This window comes from Aotus nancymaae, unplaced genomic scaffold, assembly GCF_030222135.1.
Source record: "Aotus nancymaae isolate 86718 unplaced genomic scaffold, 86718_ANA_hifiasm-v0.15.2.pri h1tg000006l, whole genome shotgun sequence".
Classification (NCBI taxonomy): Eukaryota; Metazoa; Chordata; class Mammalia; order Primates; family Aotidae; genus Aotus; species Aotus nancymaae.
In genome coordinates, this window is record NW_026988417.1 from 84,819,778 (window position 1) to 84,838,013 (window position 18,236).

Consider the following 18,236-nt stretch of genomic DNA (forward strand, 5'->3'; position numbering starts at 1 on the left):
ACAGAACAGAGGTCTTACAGGCAATGCCACATATCTACAACCATCTAATTTTTGACAAACTGGACAAAAACAAGCAATGGGAAAAAGATTCCCTGTTTAATAAATGGTGTTGGGAAAACTGGCTAGCCATGTGCAGAAAGCAGAAACTGGACCCTTTCCTGACACCTTACACTAAAATTAACTCCAAATGGATTACAGACTTAAACATAAGACCTAACACCATAAAAATCCTTGAAGAAAACCTAGGCAAAACCATTCAGGACATAGGCACAGGCAAGGACTTCATGACTAAAACACAAAAAGCATTGGCAACAAAAGCCAAAATAGACAAATGAGATCTAATTAAACTTAAGAGCTTCTGTACAGAAAAAGAACAATCATTAGAGTGAACAGGCAACCAACAGAATGGGAAACAATTTTTGCAATCTACCCATCTGACAAAGGGCTAATATCTAGAATCTACAAAGAACTAAAGCAGATTTACAAAAACAAACAAACAAACAAACAAAACACTCCCATTCAAAAGTGGGCAAAGGATATGAACAGACACTTCTCAAACGAAGACATGTAAGAGGCCAACAAACATATGAAAAAATGCTCATCATCACTGGTCATTGGAGAAATGCAATTCAAAACCACATTGGGATGCCATCTCATGCTGGTTAGAATGGAGATCATTAAAAAATCTGGAGACAACAGATGCTGGAGAGAATGTGGAGAAATAGGAACACTTACACTGTTGGTGGGAGTGTAAATTAGTTCAACCACTGTAGAAGACAGTGTGGCAATTCCTCAAGGATCTAGAAATAGAAATTCCATTAGACCCAGCAATCCCATTACCGAGTATATATCCAAAGGAATATAAATCATTCTATTATAAAGATATATGCACACATATGTTCATTGTGGCACTGTTTATAATAGCAAAGACCTGGAACCAACCTAAATGCCCATCAATGATATACTGGACAAGGAAAATGTGGCACATATACACCATGGAATATTATGCAGCCATAAAAATCAATGAGTTTGTGTCCTTTGTAGGGACATGGATGAATCTGGAAACCATCATTCTCAGCAAACTGACACAGGAACAAAAAATCAAACACTGCATGTTCTCACTCATAGGCAGGTGTTGAACATGAGAACACATGGACACAGAGAGGGGAGCATCACACACTGGGGTCTGGTGGGTGGGGGCTAGGGGCGGGACAGCAGGGGGTAGGGAGGTTGGAGAGGGATAACATGGGGAGAAATGCCAGATGTGGATGATGGGCGGATTGGGTCAGCAAAGCACCTTGCCATGTAAATACCTATGCAACAATCCTGCATGATCTGCACATGTAGCCCAGAACCTAAAGTACAATTTAAAAAAAAATGAGGAACCCAGCTGTGGCCTAAGGTTTTTTTATGGTGGATCAGTATGTGCTGCTGTGGGCAGGACTCCACAGACTGTCACCACCAAGTCATTTCCACCCTCTTACTTCTCTCATTTTCTCTCTCCAGAGGTCTATGAATACTGAGAGGACTCAGAGCACTGGGAGATCACCCTTTATATCCATTTTGTGGATGAAACATATTTAAAATCAATTATTGTCAAGGATTTCTCTGCAGGACAACTGCATGTTGTGGGCGCTCAACATCCCAGACACTCGCAGGAAGCCCCTGGTGCCTTTTTTCTGGGAGGAGAAAATTATCCTTTCTCTTTGGAGCTGAGAAAACTCAGTTTCTCATTAGCATATGAAAACAACAGTTCAGTTCCTCATGCAAATGCCCACAGACAAACTGAATTAAGATAAATTTGAGAAGAAAAAGCAATAGAGAAGACCCTTTAGAATTTATTTACCGACTAGAATTAGGATCCTTAAACAACAACTTCCTAGGAGAGAAAAATATTAATAATAATAAATACCCGCCAAGACAACTTCCTGTAAATTGTGCTCAGCCACCTGTAACTGTAGCTCTCATTTGCCATTATACGTGCCAATGTCAAATCCTCTCACAATGCAAAGTCATCTCTGGTACCCCAAAGCCAAAAAGGTCAGGTCACAGAGCTTTAGACTTGAAAAGAATCTACCCATGACTCTTGAAACTTCACAAAGGAAACAGAATACCCCAAAATGGGGTGAGTGGTGCCTCTGTTCTGAATTATTTAAAGAGGTTCATGTCATTAAAAGCTTCTCTAAATCTTTTGGTACTGCCGATGGCAAAGGGGAAAGGAAGTATAGGATGGAAGAAAGAACTTTTTTTTTAAGACAGGAAGCAAACACAGAAACCAAAAACATGGGTTTTTTTTTTCCTTTTATTTTGCAGTTATGAGGAATGTTCGCCAAATTAGAGGGGACTTGTTACGCATAATTTAGAATTCTCACTCAGATTTGACCAAATTAGGTAGAGTTGGTCAAATTCAATGAAAGAAAGATGAAAACAAACAACAACAAAGAAAACCCAACAATATGATCACTGAGCACTCTAATGGTAAGGTTAAAAAAAAAAAATCATCTTCCCTGTTGGAGGTGTGCTCAAACTCCATAAAGGAGATACGTGCCTTCCTTCATCATGGAAACAGGAAAAAACTGGCCTTCATTGTGTTGGAAGCAACTAAAACTCTAAACAAAAGAAGAGTTATACAGCAAAATAAACTTTAGACCTTGTCCAGATTTGATGAGATCAAGGATTCTCTGTAGGGGGTGCTCTCAGACCTCAGCAAATTGTCCTACTGGTTTGAGCCATAAAGTTGGCCTATGATGGTACCAAGCACTGACAGATTTGTCAAAGGTCAGGGGCATCTCCACTTGATTCTCCACTCAGAATCTCTTCGTGTTTACCAAATGTGAACCCCCAAAATTTGAGACAGGTCTCAGTTAATTTAGAAAGTTTATTTGCCAAGATTCAGGATGCACACCCATGACACGGCCTCAAGCGGTCCTAACGACATGTGCCTAAGGTGGTCACAGCACAGCTTGGTTTTATACATTTTAGGAAGACATAAGACATCAATCAATACATGCAAAATGAACATTGGCTTAGTCTGGAAAGGTGGGATAACTCAAGCAGGAAGGGGGATTCCAGGTCACAGGTAGGTGAGAAACAAACAGTTGCATTCTTTTAAGATTCTGATTAGCCTTTCTAAAGGAAGCAACCATATATGCATTTACCCCAGTGAGCAGAGAGATGACTGAATAGAATGGGAGGCAGGTTTGCCCTAAGCAGTTCCCAGCTTAAATTTTCCTTTTAGCTTAGTGATTTTAGACCCCAATATATTTTCCTTTCACACCCAAGACTGGGTAATTCATAAAAGAAAGAGATTTAATTAACTCACAGTTCAGCTTTGCTGGGGAGGCCTCCAGTCATGGCAGAAAGTGAAGGAGGAACAAAGTCATATCTTACATGGTGTGAGGCAAGAGTGTGTGTGCAGGGCAACTACCCTTTATAAAATCATCATATTTCATGAGACTTACAATTATGAGAACAGCACAGGAAAAACTCACCCTCATGATTCAATTACCTCCCACCAGGTCCCTCTCACAACACGTGGGAATTCTGGTAGCTACAATTCAATATGAAATTTGGGTGGGGACACAGCCAAACTATGTCAAATCTATATGATTTTTTATTAAATCAATGTTTGTGTTTTTATTATCAATGTTAAATATTTTATAGTTCAGATCCAGAGTGTGTTATATTTCCTTAAAAAAATTTGTTTTTTTTAATATTTATACTTTTTTATTGTACAGAGTTTTGTGGTACATGTGATAATGTAATACATTTATATAATTTATAGAGATCAAATCAGTGTACTTGGGATATCTATCACCTTAAATATTTATTCTTTCTTTATGCTAAAAACATGCAAATTTTTGTCTTTTAACTTTTTTTGGAATATACAATAGATTATTGTAAATTATTTTGACCATACTGATCTATCAAACACTAGGCCTTTTTCATGCTATCAAACCCTATTTTATACCCATGTTCATTATATTTCTTTATTTTTACATTTCTCTAGAGTTAATAATTATCTTTCCCCTTAATATTCTATGTCCCTATCATTTATTCTTACTTCAGCCATACAATTAAATTTCAAAAACTCTTCTTAATACAATTTAAACACAGAAGCCAATCACCAATTTTGCTTTTGTTGTTGTTTGAATATTGCTTCTAGAACCATTTGTCTTGTTTCTCTAATCTAAACTAGTTGTTCTCTTGGCCTCCTTTGGATTTACTTTGAGATTTTCTTTTATGATCATCCTAAAAATTTCCATCCTCTTGCCCCTCCATTAGATTCATTATTTCCTGAACAGTGTGTTTTCCTTTGGCTTGGTTTATTTCCTCATTTACATATTTTAGAAGTGTCTGGTATGCAGGTTTGCATCTGAGGGGTTTTGGAGTTTTGAAAGGTTGAATGTGCTTTTATTTTATCCTCACACTTGATTACTAATTTAAGTCCTAACAGGAGAAAGAAACTACAGATAAACAGAATTTATAACTTGGCAAAAAAGAAACTGCCAGATATAGGAACTCTATATGATGCTAGGACTGAGGGAGAGTGCCTAAAAAGGAGGAACTTAAAAAGAATTTAGACTTCCTTAGGGAAGTTATAGTTCAGGTTAGGGGATAGCAGAGAGGTATGTGGGTTTGTCCAGGCTCTTTCCAGTCTGCATTCACTGGGCAAGGAGCAGCGAACCTGCCAGAGTTCAGGTGGGAGCAACTAATAATAGGTGATCAGCACTGGAGTATGTAAAGAAGTATAAGGATATGCTAAGGGAGTGAAGGCACCAGTTTCCATGCTGAGAAGGCCCCAGAAATGTTATCACCAGGCTGATGCTGCACCATTGCAGAGAGACTGTTCTGGGCAGAGCTCCACCAGACACATACACAGTCTGTCTCTCTCTCTCTCTCTCTCTCTCATTCTCTCTCTGTCACACACACACCCCTAAAACCTCCCCTTGCCACATCAGGAAATGGCAGGAGAGTTTCTTCTTGCAATATGTCTCCAGGAAAAGCTTAACATTGTGTTCACTGAAAAGCAGAAATACGTTGTTTATCAGGAGAATAAAGAGTGTATTCAGAGTTGGGCATTGATAAACTGATAACTGACATAGCTGAATATAGAACCTGATATTTTAAAACATTCAGATTTTTGGAAGCATCTCTTCACTGTTTTCTAGATTTCAGTATTGCTGTTAAAAGTTTGGTGGCATTCTGATTTTCAACTCTTTACTGTGGGAGGACTTTCCTCCACTTTAGATTATTAGACATTCTTTAATTACACTCAAGAAGTGCTTATTGAGTATCTAATAAGTGTGTTCCTCAGCAAATTATTCCTCTCTTTAGTGTTCTGACATTTTACGTAATATCACCATGTCTACTAATGCGGTCAATTTTCATTCACTGTGCTCAGTAACCAATGACTCTTCTTCGAATCTATACCTACAATTTCTTTAATTTCAGGAAATGTCCAGTTATAATTATGATATATATCTCCATTCCTTATTATGTTTGCTTCTTTCTGGAATTTCTATTTCTATATACTGAAACTTCTAGATTGATCCTCTCATTTTCTTATCACTTCTCTCCCATATTCCAATTGACTTTGTTGCTATAGCAATATTTTCTAGAATATGTCATCAAATATATTTCATATTCCAATTTCACTTGCCAAAGTTTAAGATCCATGAAGTTAGGGATTTTAATTTGTTTTATTTATTGATATATCTCAATTTCTGAGAACACAATCTATGTCATGAGTACAAATATTTGATGAATAATTGTTGAATGAATATTAAATCTTACATTTTCATTTTTTTCCATTTTCTGTTCCCAATATTTCTATTTTACTTTCTGAATTTTCTTATAATAATATCCTGTCCTTGTTGCTTGGACACACTATTTCCCATTTATTTGGTCTCATTAAATGATATATTTTAAGTTCTTTTCTGCCCTCTGCATTGGCTGTTTGCTCCATATGCTTTCTTTTTATGACATTTTTTTTTCTCTCTAACACCTTTGATGTTTCCTCAAATAATAGTGACCTGTGGCTGGCTAAAAAAGCTTATTGTAAGCTCTGTGGTCATGGGTTGGCCTTGTAAGCAAGCAGAATTCATTCTAAGTTAATCAGTTAAGGAAACTGAGGGAAAAGGAGAAAAATATTGCAGTAGAAAAAAGTACTTTGCTGAGGTTTGCTGTGTAAGACATATCCTCGAATTTAATTTTTACAATTAACATGACCAGGCTTACTCTTCATAATAATGTGGTCTTTAATTTAATTTTTGCTTGTGTTCTTTGTATCTCACTTCCTAAACAGAGAAAACTGGTAGGACTAATTTCTAGAAACATTCTCAGCTTCTGACACTGTGGTCCTGAAATTACTAAAACATTTCCTAACAACAACTAGTAAAATTCAATAAGAACCAGAAGACAGAATGAATGCAGATTTGACAGCTGTGTTACTGAAAGTGAGTGGCTGGGCAACCTAAGAATATCTGTGATATTCAGAAGATATATGATATGTGTCTGAAGGTCATATAAAACTCTGCATTGGGATACTGATTGTGATGCCATAAACATGGATGATATATCATGTCATTAACACCAAGTATGGTTTCAGGATTTAGTGCCTAGGAAAATAGGTGAATGTAGGCACTATTAAAAAAGAGAGTACAGTTGGAGAAGCAGGGTTCTTTCAACAGAGGATGAGTTTAGATTTGCAAATGACAAATTAGAGGCCCTTTTGGGACATCTAGGTATATATGTCTAAAAGGTAGATAAAAATAGGAAAAAAAAAAATAAACTAAAGACAACTAATTTAGTTTTGTTAACATAGGGCCAAGGGCATTGTCTTCTTCAGTAAATCATTATGGGCCTCATTGCGAAAGTTATCTTTTCCCATTTAACTTATTTATACCTCTGTCATTGAAGATATTGTAACCAGGGAAGCGTACTCCGCTCCCCATTCTGAAGAGGTTCTTAGCCTTGCTAATGCCAAAGATTGGGTAAAGGGGACCCAGAGGTATGCTGAGTTTGCCATTAAAATTAACATTGCGGACCCAAAGAGTTTTGCAGAAAAGAAATTTATTAGACAGACAAAGAGAGAAAGAAGACATCTCCCATGCTGTCATGGGAGAGGACTCAGAGAATGAATCCCTATAGGTAAGGAGCAGCTGGAGTTTTAACACTTGAGTTATTCCCACCCCATTCATGTTCTCATCCAATAAGAGGAGTTCTTTAAAACTTCCTCTGGAGTGATTGATCTTTGACTCTGATACTGGATTGGCTACTTGGTCCACAACTCTGAGTTACAGAGCCTCCTCCTTCCAGAGCTTTTGGGTTTTTTTCTGGACAAAGGAGCCTTACCTGGCTTTCTCTACCTAGCCCGGACGTGGGAAACCCAAAGAACTTTACATTTGAAACCCCTCTGGTACCAAATGGAGGTGTGGAGCCAGGAAATTCCTGACTTTGAAAACACACTCTTCATGGATCCAGAAAGAGAAATCCTTCAATATCACATAATGTCATTTTTTAGTGATATATTATTAAATTTAGAATTTCTAATGAGAATATATGTTTTTCTAAAATGGCCAATTTTTATGTTTCTGAAAAATATTCTAGTTGTAATCACCATTACATATTGGTGTCATTTTAGTACCCTGAAATAAATAACAATATTATTTTGCACAGTTCAGGGTATTAAATAATAGTGCTATGAAACAACACTTAGGATTTATATCATTGATTATTCATTCAGGTACTAGTTTCCTATTGTTGCTATAAGGATTTGCCACAACTTACTGATTTAAAATACCTGGAGGTCAAAGCAAGACGGCAGAATAGGAAGTTCCATTGGCTGCCAACCCACCACCCCTACAAGAACACCATGTAAACAATTATCTACACAGAAAAACAAACAAACAAACAAAAAACCTTCATGAGAACCAGAAATTAGGTGAGCACTCATAGTACCTGGTTTTAACTTCACATTGCTGAAAGAGGCACTGAAGAGATTAAAAAGTAGTACTGAATCACCAAGCCACCCCATCCCCACCCACAGCAACCAGCTCTCTGGCTTGGTGCAGAGAGTATCGCTGGGTGCTGAGGGAAGGAGAAAACAGCAATTGTGAGGCAGAGAACTCAGTGCTATCCTCTTCAAGCAGAAAACCAGATCAACCTCATCTGATGCCTGCTCACAGTGGGAGCATTTAAACCAGTTCTAGCCATACGGGAATCACGGATCCCAGCCATCTGAACTTGAATATCTGCAAATCTTGCCACTGAAGACTACAGCACTCTGTGTCTCCAGGTAAACTGAAAAGGCAGTGTAGGCCACAAGGACTGAAACTCTTCAGTGAGTCCTAGTGCTGACTTAGGCTCGGGAACAATGGACTGGGGGGCATGTGACATACTGAGACACCTGCAGAGGCAGCCAAGGGAGTGCTGCCATCAATCCTCCCCTAATGCAGGATGCACAGCTCTGGGCCCCAAAAGAGACTCCTTCCTTCTGCTTGAGAAGTGGAGAGGAAAGAAGAGAGGGAGGATTGTGTCTTGCATCTAGAACACCAGTCCAGCCACAGCAGGATAGGGCACCAGTCCAAGTTATGAGGTCTCCATTTCAGGCCCTAGAGTCCAGATGACATTTCTAAACACACTCTGTGGCAAAAGGTGACTCACTAACTTAAAGAAAAAGTCACAGTACTGTCAACATTCATAATCTGCTAAGTGAAGAGCCTTGGGCCCTGAATAACCAGCACCCAGGTGCAATATTAAATCTCTGAGACTTACAGGCTTCAAGTGAGACTCAGGACATAACTAGCTATGGTGGCTAAAGGGCAAAACTTCTGCTTCAGAAAAGCAAAGGGAAAAGAAAAGGTGACTTTGTCTTGCACCTTAGATACTAGCACAGCCTCAGGGCAGCAGAGAACCAAGTAGGCTCTTGAGGTCTCAGATTCAGGACTTGACTCTTCGGTGTCATTTCTGAACCTTCTATGGGCCAGAGGGGAGACCACTGCCCTGAAAAATGAGTCCCTGGCCAGGCAGAGTTTACAAGCTGACTTAAGAGACCTTGGGCCTTAAGGGAACATTGGAGTTCATCTGGCAGTACTCCTCATGGCTTGAGTTGGTAGTGGTGGTGGGGTGAGGATCCTCTGCTTTTGGAAAGGGGAAGGAAGAATGGGAAAGATTGCTTCATATGGTTCCAGTGCCAGCTCAGCCACAGTACATTAGGACACCAGTAGACATCTAAGGTTTTGACTCTAGTCCCTGACTTTCGGACTCAGTGGGGGGATTCGGGGACCTCAGTACCCTGAAGGGAAGAACACAGCCCTGGCTGGCTTTGCCACCTGCTGATTATAGATTTCCAGGGCTTTGAGCAAACATAGGCCAAAGCTAGGGAGTGGTTATAACAGGCCTCAGGCAAGACCCAGAACTGTGCTAGCTTCAGGTTTGACCCAGTACAGTCATAATTGTGGTAGCCACAGTGGTCACTCCACCCAACTTAAGGTGGCTCAGAAGAGAGAGAAATACTCTATATGTTTGGGACAAAGTAAGGGAAGGAAATGAGAATCTCTGCCTGGTAATCTAGAGAATTCTCCCAGATTTTGCCCACAACCATCAACGTACCTCTATGAATCTACAAAAATCACAGCACTATTGTGCTTGGGGTGCCCCCTAAAGCAGATATAGCTTAGATCAAAAGACCCAAGTCCTTTTGGATACCTGAAAAGCCATCCCAAGGAGGATGGCTACAAATAAGCCCAAACAGTGAAGTCTACAATACCTAACCCTTCAATGCCCAGACACCAGTAAACATCTACTAGCACCAACACAATCCAGCATAACATGACTTTATCAAATCAACCAAATATGGCACCAGAGACAAATCCTAGAGAAACAGATATGTGACATTTTAGACAGATAATTCAAAATAGCTGTGTTGAGGACATTCAGAGAAATTGATGGTAACACAGAGAAGGAATTCAGAATCCTATCAGATAAACTTAACAAAGAGATTGAAATAATTGAAAATAATCAGGTAGAAATTCCAGAGCTAAAAATGCACTTGGCATACTGAAGAATGCATCAGAGTTCTTTAATACCAGAGATAATCAAGCAGAAGAAAGAATTTGTGAGCCTGAAGACAGGCTATTTGAAAATTCACAGTCAGAGGAGACAAAAGAAATAAGAATAAAAATAAAGCACACCTACAGGATCTAGAAATTAACCTTGAATTGCAAATCTAATAATTATTGGCCTTAAAGAGGAGTTAGAGAAAGAGATAGGGATAGAAAGTTTATTCAAAGAGGCCAGGTGCAGTGGCTTACACCTGTAATCCCAGCACTTTGGGAGGCCAAGGTGGGCGAATCATAAGTTCAGGAGTTCATGACCATCCTGGCCAGCATGGTGAAACCCCATCTCTACTAAAAATATAAAAAATTAGCTGGGCAGGGTGGTCACACCTGTAGTCCCAACTACTTGGGAGGCTGAGGCAGGAGAACTGCTTGAACCCAGGAGGTCAAGTTTGCAATGAGCCAAGACTGTGCCACTGCACTTCAGCCTGGGCAACAGAGTGAGACTCTGTCTCAAAAAAGAAAAAAAAAAAGAATGTTTTTTCAAACAGATAATAACAGAGGACTTCCCAAACCTAGAAAAAGATATTAATATCCAAGTACAAGAAGGTTATAGAACATCAAGCAGATTTAACCCAAAGGAGATTGCCTCAAGGCATTTCATAATCAAACTCCCAAAGGTGAAGGATAGAGAAGGGATCCTAAAAGGAGCAAGAGAAAATAAAAAATAAATAAAATATATGATGGAGCTACAATGCATATGGCAGAAGACTTATCAGGGAAAACCTTCAGGCCAGGAGAGAGTGACACAACATATTTAAAGTGCTCATGGGGGATTAAAAAAAAGGAAAAACCTTTTACCCTAGAATAGGATACCTGGTGAAAATGTCCCTCAAACATGAAGGAAAAGTAAAGACTTTCCCAGACAAACAATAGCTAAGGAATTTTACCAATACCAGTCCTGTACCACAGGAAAGGTTAAAGGAAGTACTTCAATCAGAAAGAAGAGAACATTGATGAGCAATAAATGATCACCTGAAGGTACAAAACTCACTGATGAATCTAAGTACAGAAAAACACAGAGTATCATACACCATAACTGTGTATGTAAACTCCTTTTTCTTAAGTAGAAAGACTAAATAATTAATCTATTAAACATAATAACTTCAACAATATTTCAAGACAGTGAATACAATAATATATAAATAAATACAACAAAAAGTTACAAAATGCAGGGATGGAGTTAAGGCATAGAGTTTTTATTAGCTATCTTTTTGTGTATTTGTTTATTCAATAGTGTTAAGTTGTTATCACATTAATATAGTTGGTTATAAGACAATATTTGGAAGGCTCATGGTAACCCAAAATGAGAAAAGTATATAAGGAACACAAAAAAAATAAAAAGAAAGAAACTAAATTACAGCACCAGAGAAAATCATCTTCACTAGAAGGAAACATGAAGGAAGGAAAAAAGAAAGAAGAGAAGACCACAAAACAACCAGAAAACAAATAACAAACTGGCAGAGTCCTTACTTATCAATAATAACATTGAACATAAATGGACTAAACTCTCCCAACAAAAGACATAGGCTGGTTGAATAGATGTGAAGATAAGACCCATTGATCTGTTGCCCACAAGAAACACACTTCATCTATAAAGACACATATAGACTGAAAATAAAGGGATAGAGAAAGATATTCCATGCCAATGGAAACAAAACAAAAAGAGGAGAAATTGTACTTGTATGAGAAAAAAGAGACGTCAAGGAAACTGTAAGAAGAGATGAAGACAAAGAGAGTCAGTATGTAATAATAAAGGGGTCAATTGAGCAAGAAGATATAACAACTAAATACATAAGCACTCAACAATCGATGGAGCACCCATATATATAAAGAAAATGTTATTAGAGCTAAAAAGAGAGATACAAGATACGCCCCAGTACAATAATAATTGGAAACTTCAACATCCCACTGTCAGCACTGAACAAACTATCGAGACAGAAAATCAACAAACATCAGATTTAATCTGCAGTATGGACCAAATGGATCCAATACATATTTACAGAATATTTCATCCAAAAGCTTCAGAATACACATTCTTTTCTTCAGCACATGGATTATTCTCAAGGACAGACTACATGTTAGGTCAAAAAACAAGTCTTAAACCATTCAAAAAAATTAACATCATATCAAGCACCTTCTCTGACCAAAATGGAAAGAAATTAAAAATGAATAGAAAGAGGAATTTTGGAGACTATACAACATGCAAATTAAACAATATGCTCCTAAATTACCAGTGGGTCAATGAAGAACTTAAGAAGAAAATTGAAAAATTTTTGAAACAAATAATAATGGAAACACAACATACCAATACCTATGGGATCCAGCAAATACAGTACTCAGAGGGAAATTTATAGCTATGAAGTGCCTACATCAAGAAGGAGGGAAAACTTCAAATGAATAATCTAATGATACATCTTAAAGAACTAGAAACAAAAAGAACAAACCAAACCCCAAATTAGTAGAGGAAAGTACATAATGAAGATCAGAGCAGAAATACATGAAATTGAAATGAGAAAAACAATACTAAAGATTAATGAAACAAAAAGTTGGTTTTTTGAAAAGTTAAACAAACTTGGTAAACCTTTAGCCAGACTAATTAAGAAAAACAGAGAGCAAATCAAAATAAATAAAATCACAAATGTAAAAGGAGACATTACAACGGATACTGCAGAAATGCTAAGGCTCATTAGTGGCTACTAGGAGCAACTATTTGCCAATAAATTGGAAAATCTAGAAAAAAATGGGCAAATTCCTATATACATACAACCTAACAAGATTGAGCCAGGAAGAAATCCAAAACCTGAAGAGACCAATAACAACTAACGAGATGGAAGGTGTAATAAAAAGTATCTTGGGAAAGAAAAGCCATGAAACCAATGACTTGAAAAACTAATAGCAGTCCTACTCAAACTGTCCCAAAAAACAGAGGAGATAGCAATGCTTTCAAACTTATTCTATGAGGACAATATTACCCTGATATCCAAAACAGACAAAGACACAACAAACAAAGAACAAGCCAATATCTCTGATGAATATTTATGCAAAAATCCTCACTAAAATACTAGCAAACCAAATTCAACAATATATCAAAAAGATCATTCATCATGACCAAGCGAGATTTATACTGGGATGCAAGAATTGTTCAACATATACATATCAATAAGTATGATACATCATATCAATAGAATGAATGATGCTGAAAAAGCAATTAATAAAATTCAAGATCCTCTCATGATTATAACCGTCAAAAAACTGGGCATACAAGGAACATACCTCAACATAATAAAAGTCATATATAATTGACCCACAGCTGGTACTATACTGAATGGAGAAAAACTGAAAGCCTTTCCTCTAAGATCGGGAACATGACAAGAATGCCCACTGTCACCACTGCTATTTAGTATAGTGTCGGATGTCCTAGATAGAGCAATCAGACAAGAGAAAAAATTAATGAACTGGTTGCAGTGGCTCATGCCTGTAATCACAGCACTTTAGGAGGCCAAGGCAGGCTGGTCACTTGAGGTCAGGAGTTCAAGACCAGCCTGGCCAACATGATGAAACCCAATCTCTACTAAAACTACAAAAAAAAAAAAAAAAAAAATAGCCAGGCATGGTGGTGGGTAGTCAGGAGGCTGAGGCAGAAGAATCACTTGAACTTGGGAGGTGGAAGTTACAGTGAGCCAAGATCATGCCACTGCACTTCAACCTGGGTGACAGAGCAAGACTCCTTCTCAAAACAAAAAATAAAAAAAAAATTAAAAGGCATCCAAATTGAAAGGAAAGAAGTTACATTAAGGTTGTTTGCAGATGATATATCATATTTGAAAAAAAAATAAAGACTCCACAAAAAAAAAATTATTAAAACTGGTAAACAAATTCAGTAAAGTTACAGGATACAAAATCAACCTACAAAAGTCAGTAGCATTTCTATATGCCAATAGTGAATAATCTGAAAAAGAAATAAAATGTAAACTCATTTACAATAGGCACAGATAAAATTAAATACCTAGGAGTTATCTTAACCAAAGAAGTGAAAGCTCTCCATAATAAAAACTAAAAAACACTGATGAAGGACATTTGAAAAGGACACCAAAAAATGGAAAAATATTTTATGTTTATAAATTGAAAGAATATTGTTAAAATGTGCATACTACTAGAAGCAATCTATAGATTCAATGCAATTTATATCAAACTACCAATGATATTTTTTGGAGAAATAGAATAAACAATCCTAAAATTTACATAGAACCACAAAAGGCTCTTCATAGCCAAAACTATTCTAAACAAAAGAAAAAACTACAGGAATCACATTACTTGACTTCAAATTATACTACAGATTTATACTAACTAAAACAGCATAGTACTGGCATAGAAACAGACACATGGATCAATGGAACAGAATAGAGAATCCAGAAACAATTCTACACACCTACAGTGAACTCATTTTTTACAAAGATGCCAAGAACATACAATGGGGAAAAGACAGTCTCTTCAATAAATGGTGCTGGGAAAACTAAATAACCATATGCAAAAGAAGGAAACTAGACCCCCATTGCTCTTCATGTACAAAATTCAAATAAAAGTGGATTAAACCTTTAAATCTAAAGCCTGAAACCATGAAACTACTACCAGAAAACTTGAGGGAAAATCTCCAGGATATTATTCTCAGCAAAGATTTATTGAGCAATACCCCACAAGCACAGGCAACCAATGCAAACATGGACAAATGAGATCACATTAAGCTAAAAAACTTCTGCATAGCAAAGGGTACAATCAATAAAGTAAAGAGACAACTCACAGAATCGAAGAAAATATTTGCAAATTACCCATCTGACAAGGGATTTATAACCAGAATACATAAGAAGCTCCAAGGACTCTATGGGAAAAAAAAATCTAATGATTCAATCCAAAAAATGGGAAATAAGTTTGAAAAGATATTTCTTAAAAGAAAAGAGGCACATGAAAATGTGCTTGACATCACTGATCATCAGAGAAATGCAAATCAAAATTACTATGAGATATCATCTTACCCCAATTAAAATGGCTTATCTCCAAAAGACAGGCAATGCTAAATGCTGGTGATGATGTGGAGAAAAGTGAACCCTTGTACACTGTTGGTGGGAATGTATGTTAGTACAACTATTATGGAGAACACTTTGGAGTTCCTGAAAAAAACAAATAACTGAGCGATCATATGATCCAGTAATCTCACTGCAGGATATATACTTAAAAGAAAGGAAATAAGACTAAGAGATATCTGCACCCTATGCTTGTTACAGCACTGTTTACAATAGCTAAGATGTGAAAGCAACCTAAATGTTCATCAACAAATAAATATATAAAGGAAATGGGATACATATTCACAACACAGGATTATTCTGTCATAAAAAATTAATGAGATCCAATCATTTGCAATAACTGGAATGGAACTAGAGATCATTATGTTAAGTGCAAAAGCCAGACATAGAAAGATAAATTGCATATTCTCACTTATTTGTGGGATGTGAAAATCAAATCAATTGTATTCATGGACACAGGATGGTTATCAGTGTCTGAGAATGGTAGTAGTGAGTTCGAGGGGTGGTGGGTTGATTAATGGGTATTAAAATAATAGAAAAAAACAAATAAGACCTACTATTTGATAACATAATAGGTGAATATAGTTAGAAATAACTTGATTGTATATTTTAAAATAACTTAAAGGATGTGATTAGATTGTTTGCAACTCAAGGGATAAATGCTTGAGGGGATGAAACATTGTATTATTCATCTGGAGGTCAGATATGCAAACATGAATTTTATGTGGCTAAGATCTTAATGTCAGAAGGGCTGCATTTCTTTTAGTGGCTCCAGAGATAAATTTGATTTTCCAGTTTCTAGAAAGTCATGGCTTCTGATTTCTTCCTACATTACTCCAAACTCTGCATCCCTCATCCCTCATCACTCCTGTTTTTGCCTCTCCAACCTTCTAGCTTCCTTCTTACAAGGATTTTTGCAATTACATACGGCCCACCAGGAGAATTCAGGAAAGTATTCCACCCCAATATTCTTAAATTAATCACATCTGCAAAGTCCCTTTTGTAAGGCAACCTTGTACTAGGTTAGTATTTGGATGTGGACATCTTTGTATTAGGATGTTATTACTCAGCTTACCACTTTTTTCTGAGATTGAGGTTTCACTCTGTTGCCCATGCTGGAGGGAGGTGGCATAATCATAGCTCACTGAAGCCACAAACTTCTGGGCTCAAGCAATCCTCCTATCTCAGCTTCCCAAAAAGCTGGGACTACAGACACTTGATCCATACCTGGCTAACTTTTAAACATTTTTTAGAGATGATGTCTTGCCTCATTGCCCAGGCTAGCCTGAGGAGATTGTCTCACCTCAGCCTCCTAAGTATCTAGGATTACAGATGTGAGCCATCATGCCTGGCTAGCTCACCAAAATTTTTAATTGCATTTAAATTAAGTAATTTGAGAAAAAAATTCTACTTAAGATAAATTATCTCCATACCCTTCTATCTTCTTATATTTATAATTCTTAGAAGCTGGCACTTAGAGACCTAGACCAGATATGAAGCAAAAGTTTAATAATGTAATTTTTTACTGACCCTCATTCCTAGACCTTTGTACCAACAACCTTGTTTTTTAAAATAATAAAGTACAAAGACAGTAGTGAGTTGAATATTTTTTCTTTAGATTTTAGTATTATTCCATTATCTTTTCCTTAAATCTATACTATAAAGTTATCGTATGTCAGGCTCAGTGTGAGGTGTTGAGGATGCAAATATAAAAGACACATTCCTACACTCAAAACACATGATTAAATGAAGAATGCAGTTCTATAAGCAAAAGTTATGTTGTATTGTAACTAATACTGTAGGCATGAAAAAGATTAACTGTTAGCCAATTAGTCATGTTTTGGCTTCTTTTCATTTTGAATCTTTGTTTTTAATCAGCTGTATATTCTTTGATACAAACACTTGTTTAAATGTTTTATATACAATATCTTCTTTATGTGAAAATAATATATACAAACTAATAGGAACTAGTGATTTATCCTAGAATAAAACTTATTTCTACCTCTTATTGAAATACTCAGTAGCTCTATGTTTGAGTTATTGCAATCAACTTCCATAGTGTGTCATCAGTACTACCCTTGAGATAACAGTGGCTCATAGAGTCAAATATCTAGGACATATTAAGAAAGTAGGGGAACTCCTACAGGGAAAGTTAACAGCTTATGTGTACCTAACTCTCACAGTCAACTCAGATGATTGTTGTGTTCCAACCAACTGTACATTTGGCTGACTGCTGCACACCTGTCCCAGTTTCAGTCACCCCTGCTGAGTGTGCCAATGCTTGAATCAGTTCACAAATTAATTATTGCAATTCCTTAATGTTTGGTATCCAAAAATAAGCTTTAAGAATATTGCAAATTTATGCATATTCAAATGTTACAGTGAGATAACCAAAATATGGAAAGCAAATGCACTGGAAAATAAAACTTTTATTTATAATAAAATAAACCAGAAAGCAGCATCTTATTTGATAATCATGCATTTTCCAGATTATTGTCAGATTATTTGACTGTAATCAGGAGAAATTCATTCTACCCAAACCAAACAAAATGGATACTATAGAAAGGATATTTGAAACAGAATCTACTAGATACTAGAAAATCAAACCAAAAATTATTAAAACTAAGATATATCTAAGGTCCAGAAAACAGAAATAAAATAACACTGTCCTAGAGGGATTATTATGATCAGTAATACCTTTGTGATAACTGAAAATCTAACCATTTAGTTTCGTTGTCATTCTACTCACTATCCAATTTTCATAAGTTACAATGTATTAGTCAAGCATAGAAAATGTGCTGTTGACATGGGAAAAGTTCCCTCATACCCCTGAGAGGGTGTGCAATGGGGGTGTGGCTCACTTCTTTGGTGCCCCACAGCTCAAACTCCTAGGAGGAGCATGCAGACAGACAGGTAGTCGGGAACCTGGAGAGGCAACAGCAGTGCCTAGGGTTGAGTGTTTACTGGTCCCAAAGCCCCAGTGGGCATGTGTTACAGTGTGCTTTTCCAGCTTAACCATCTGTAGGTCACTTTT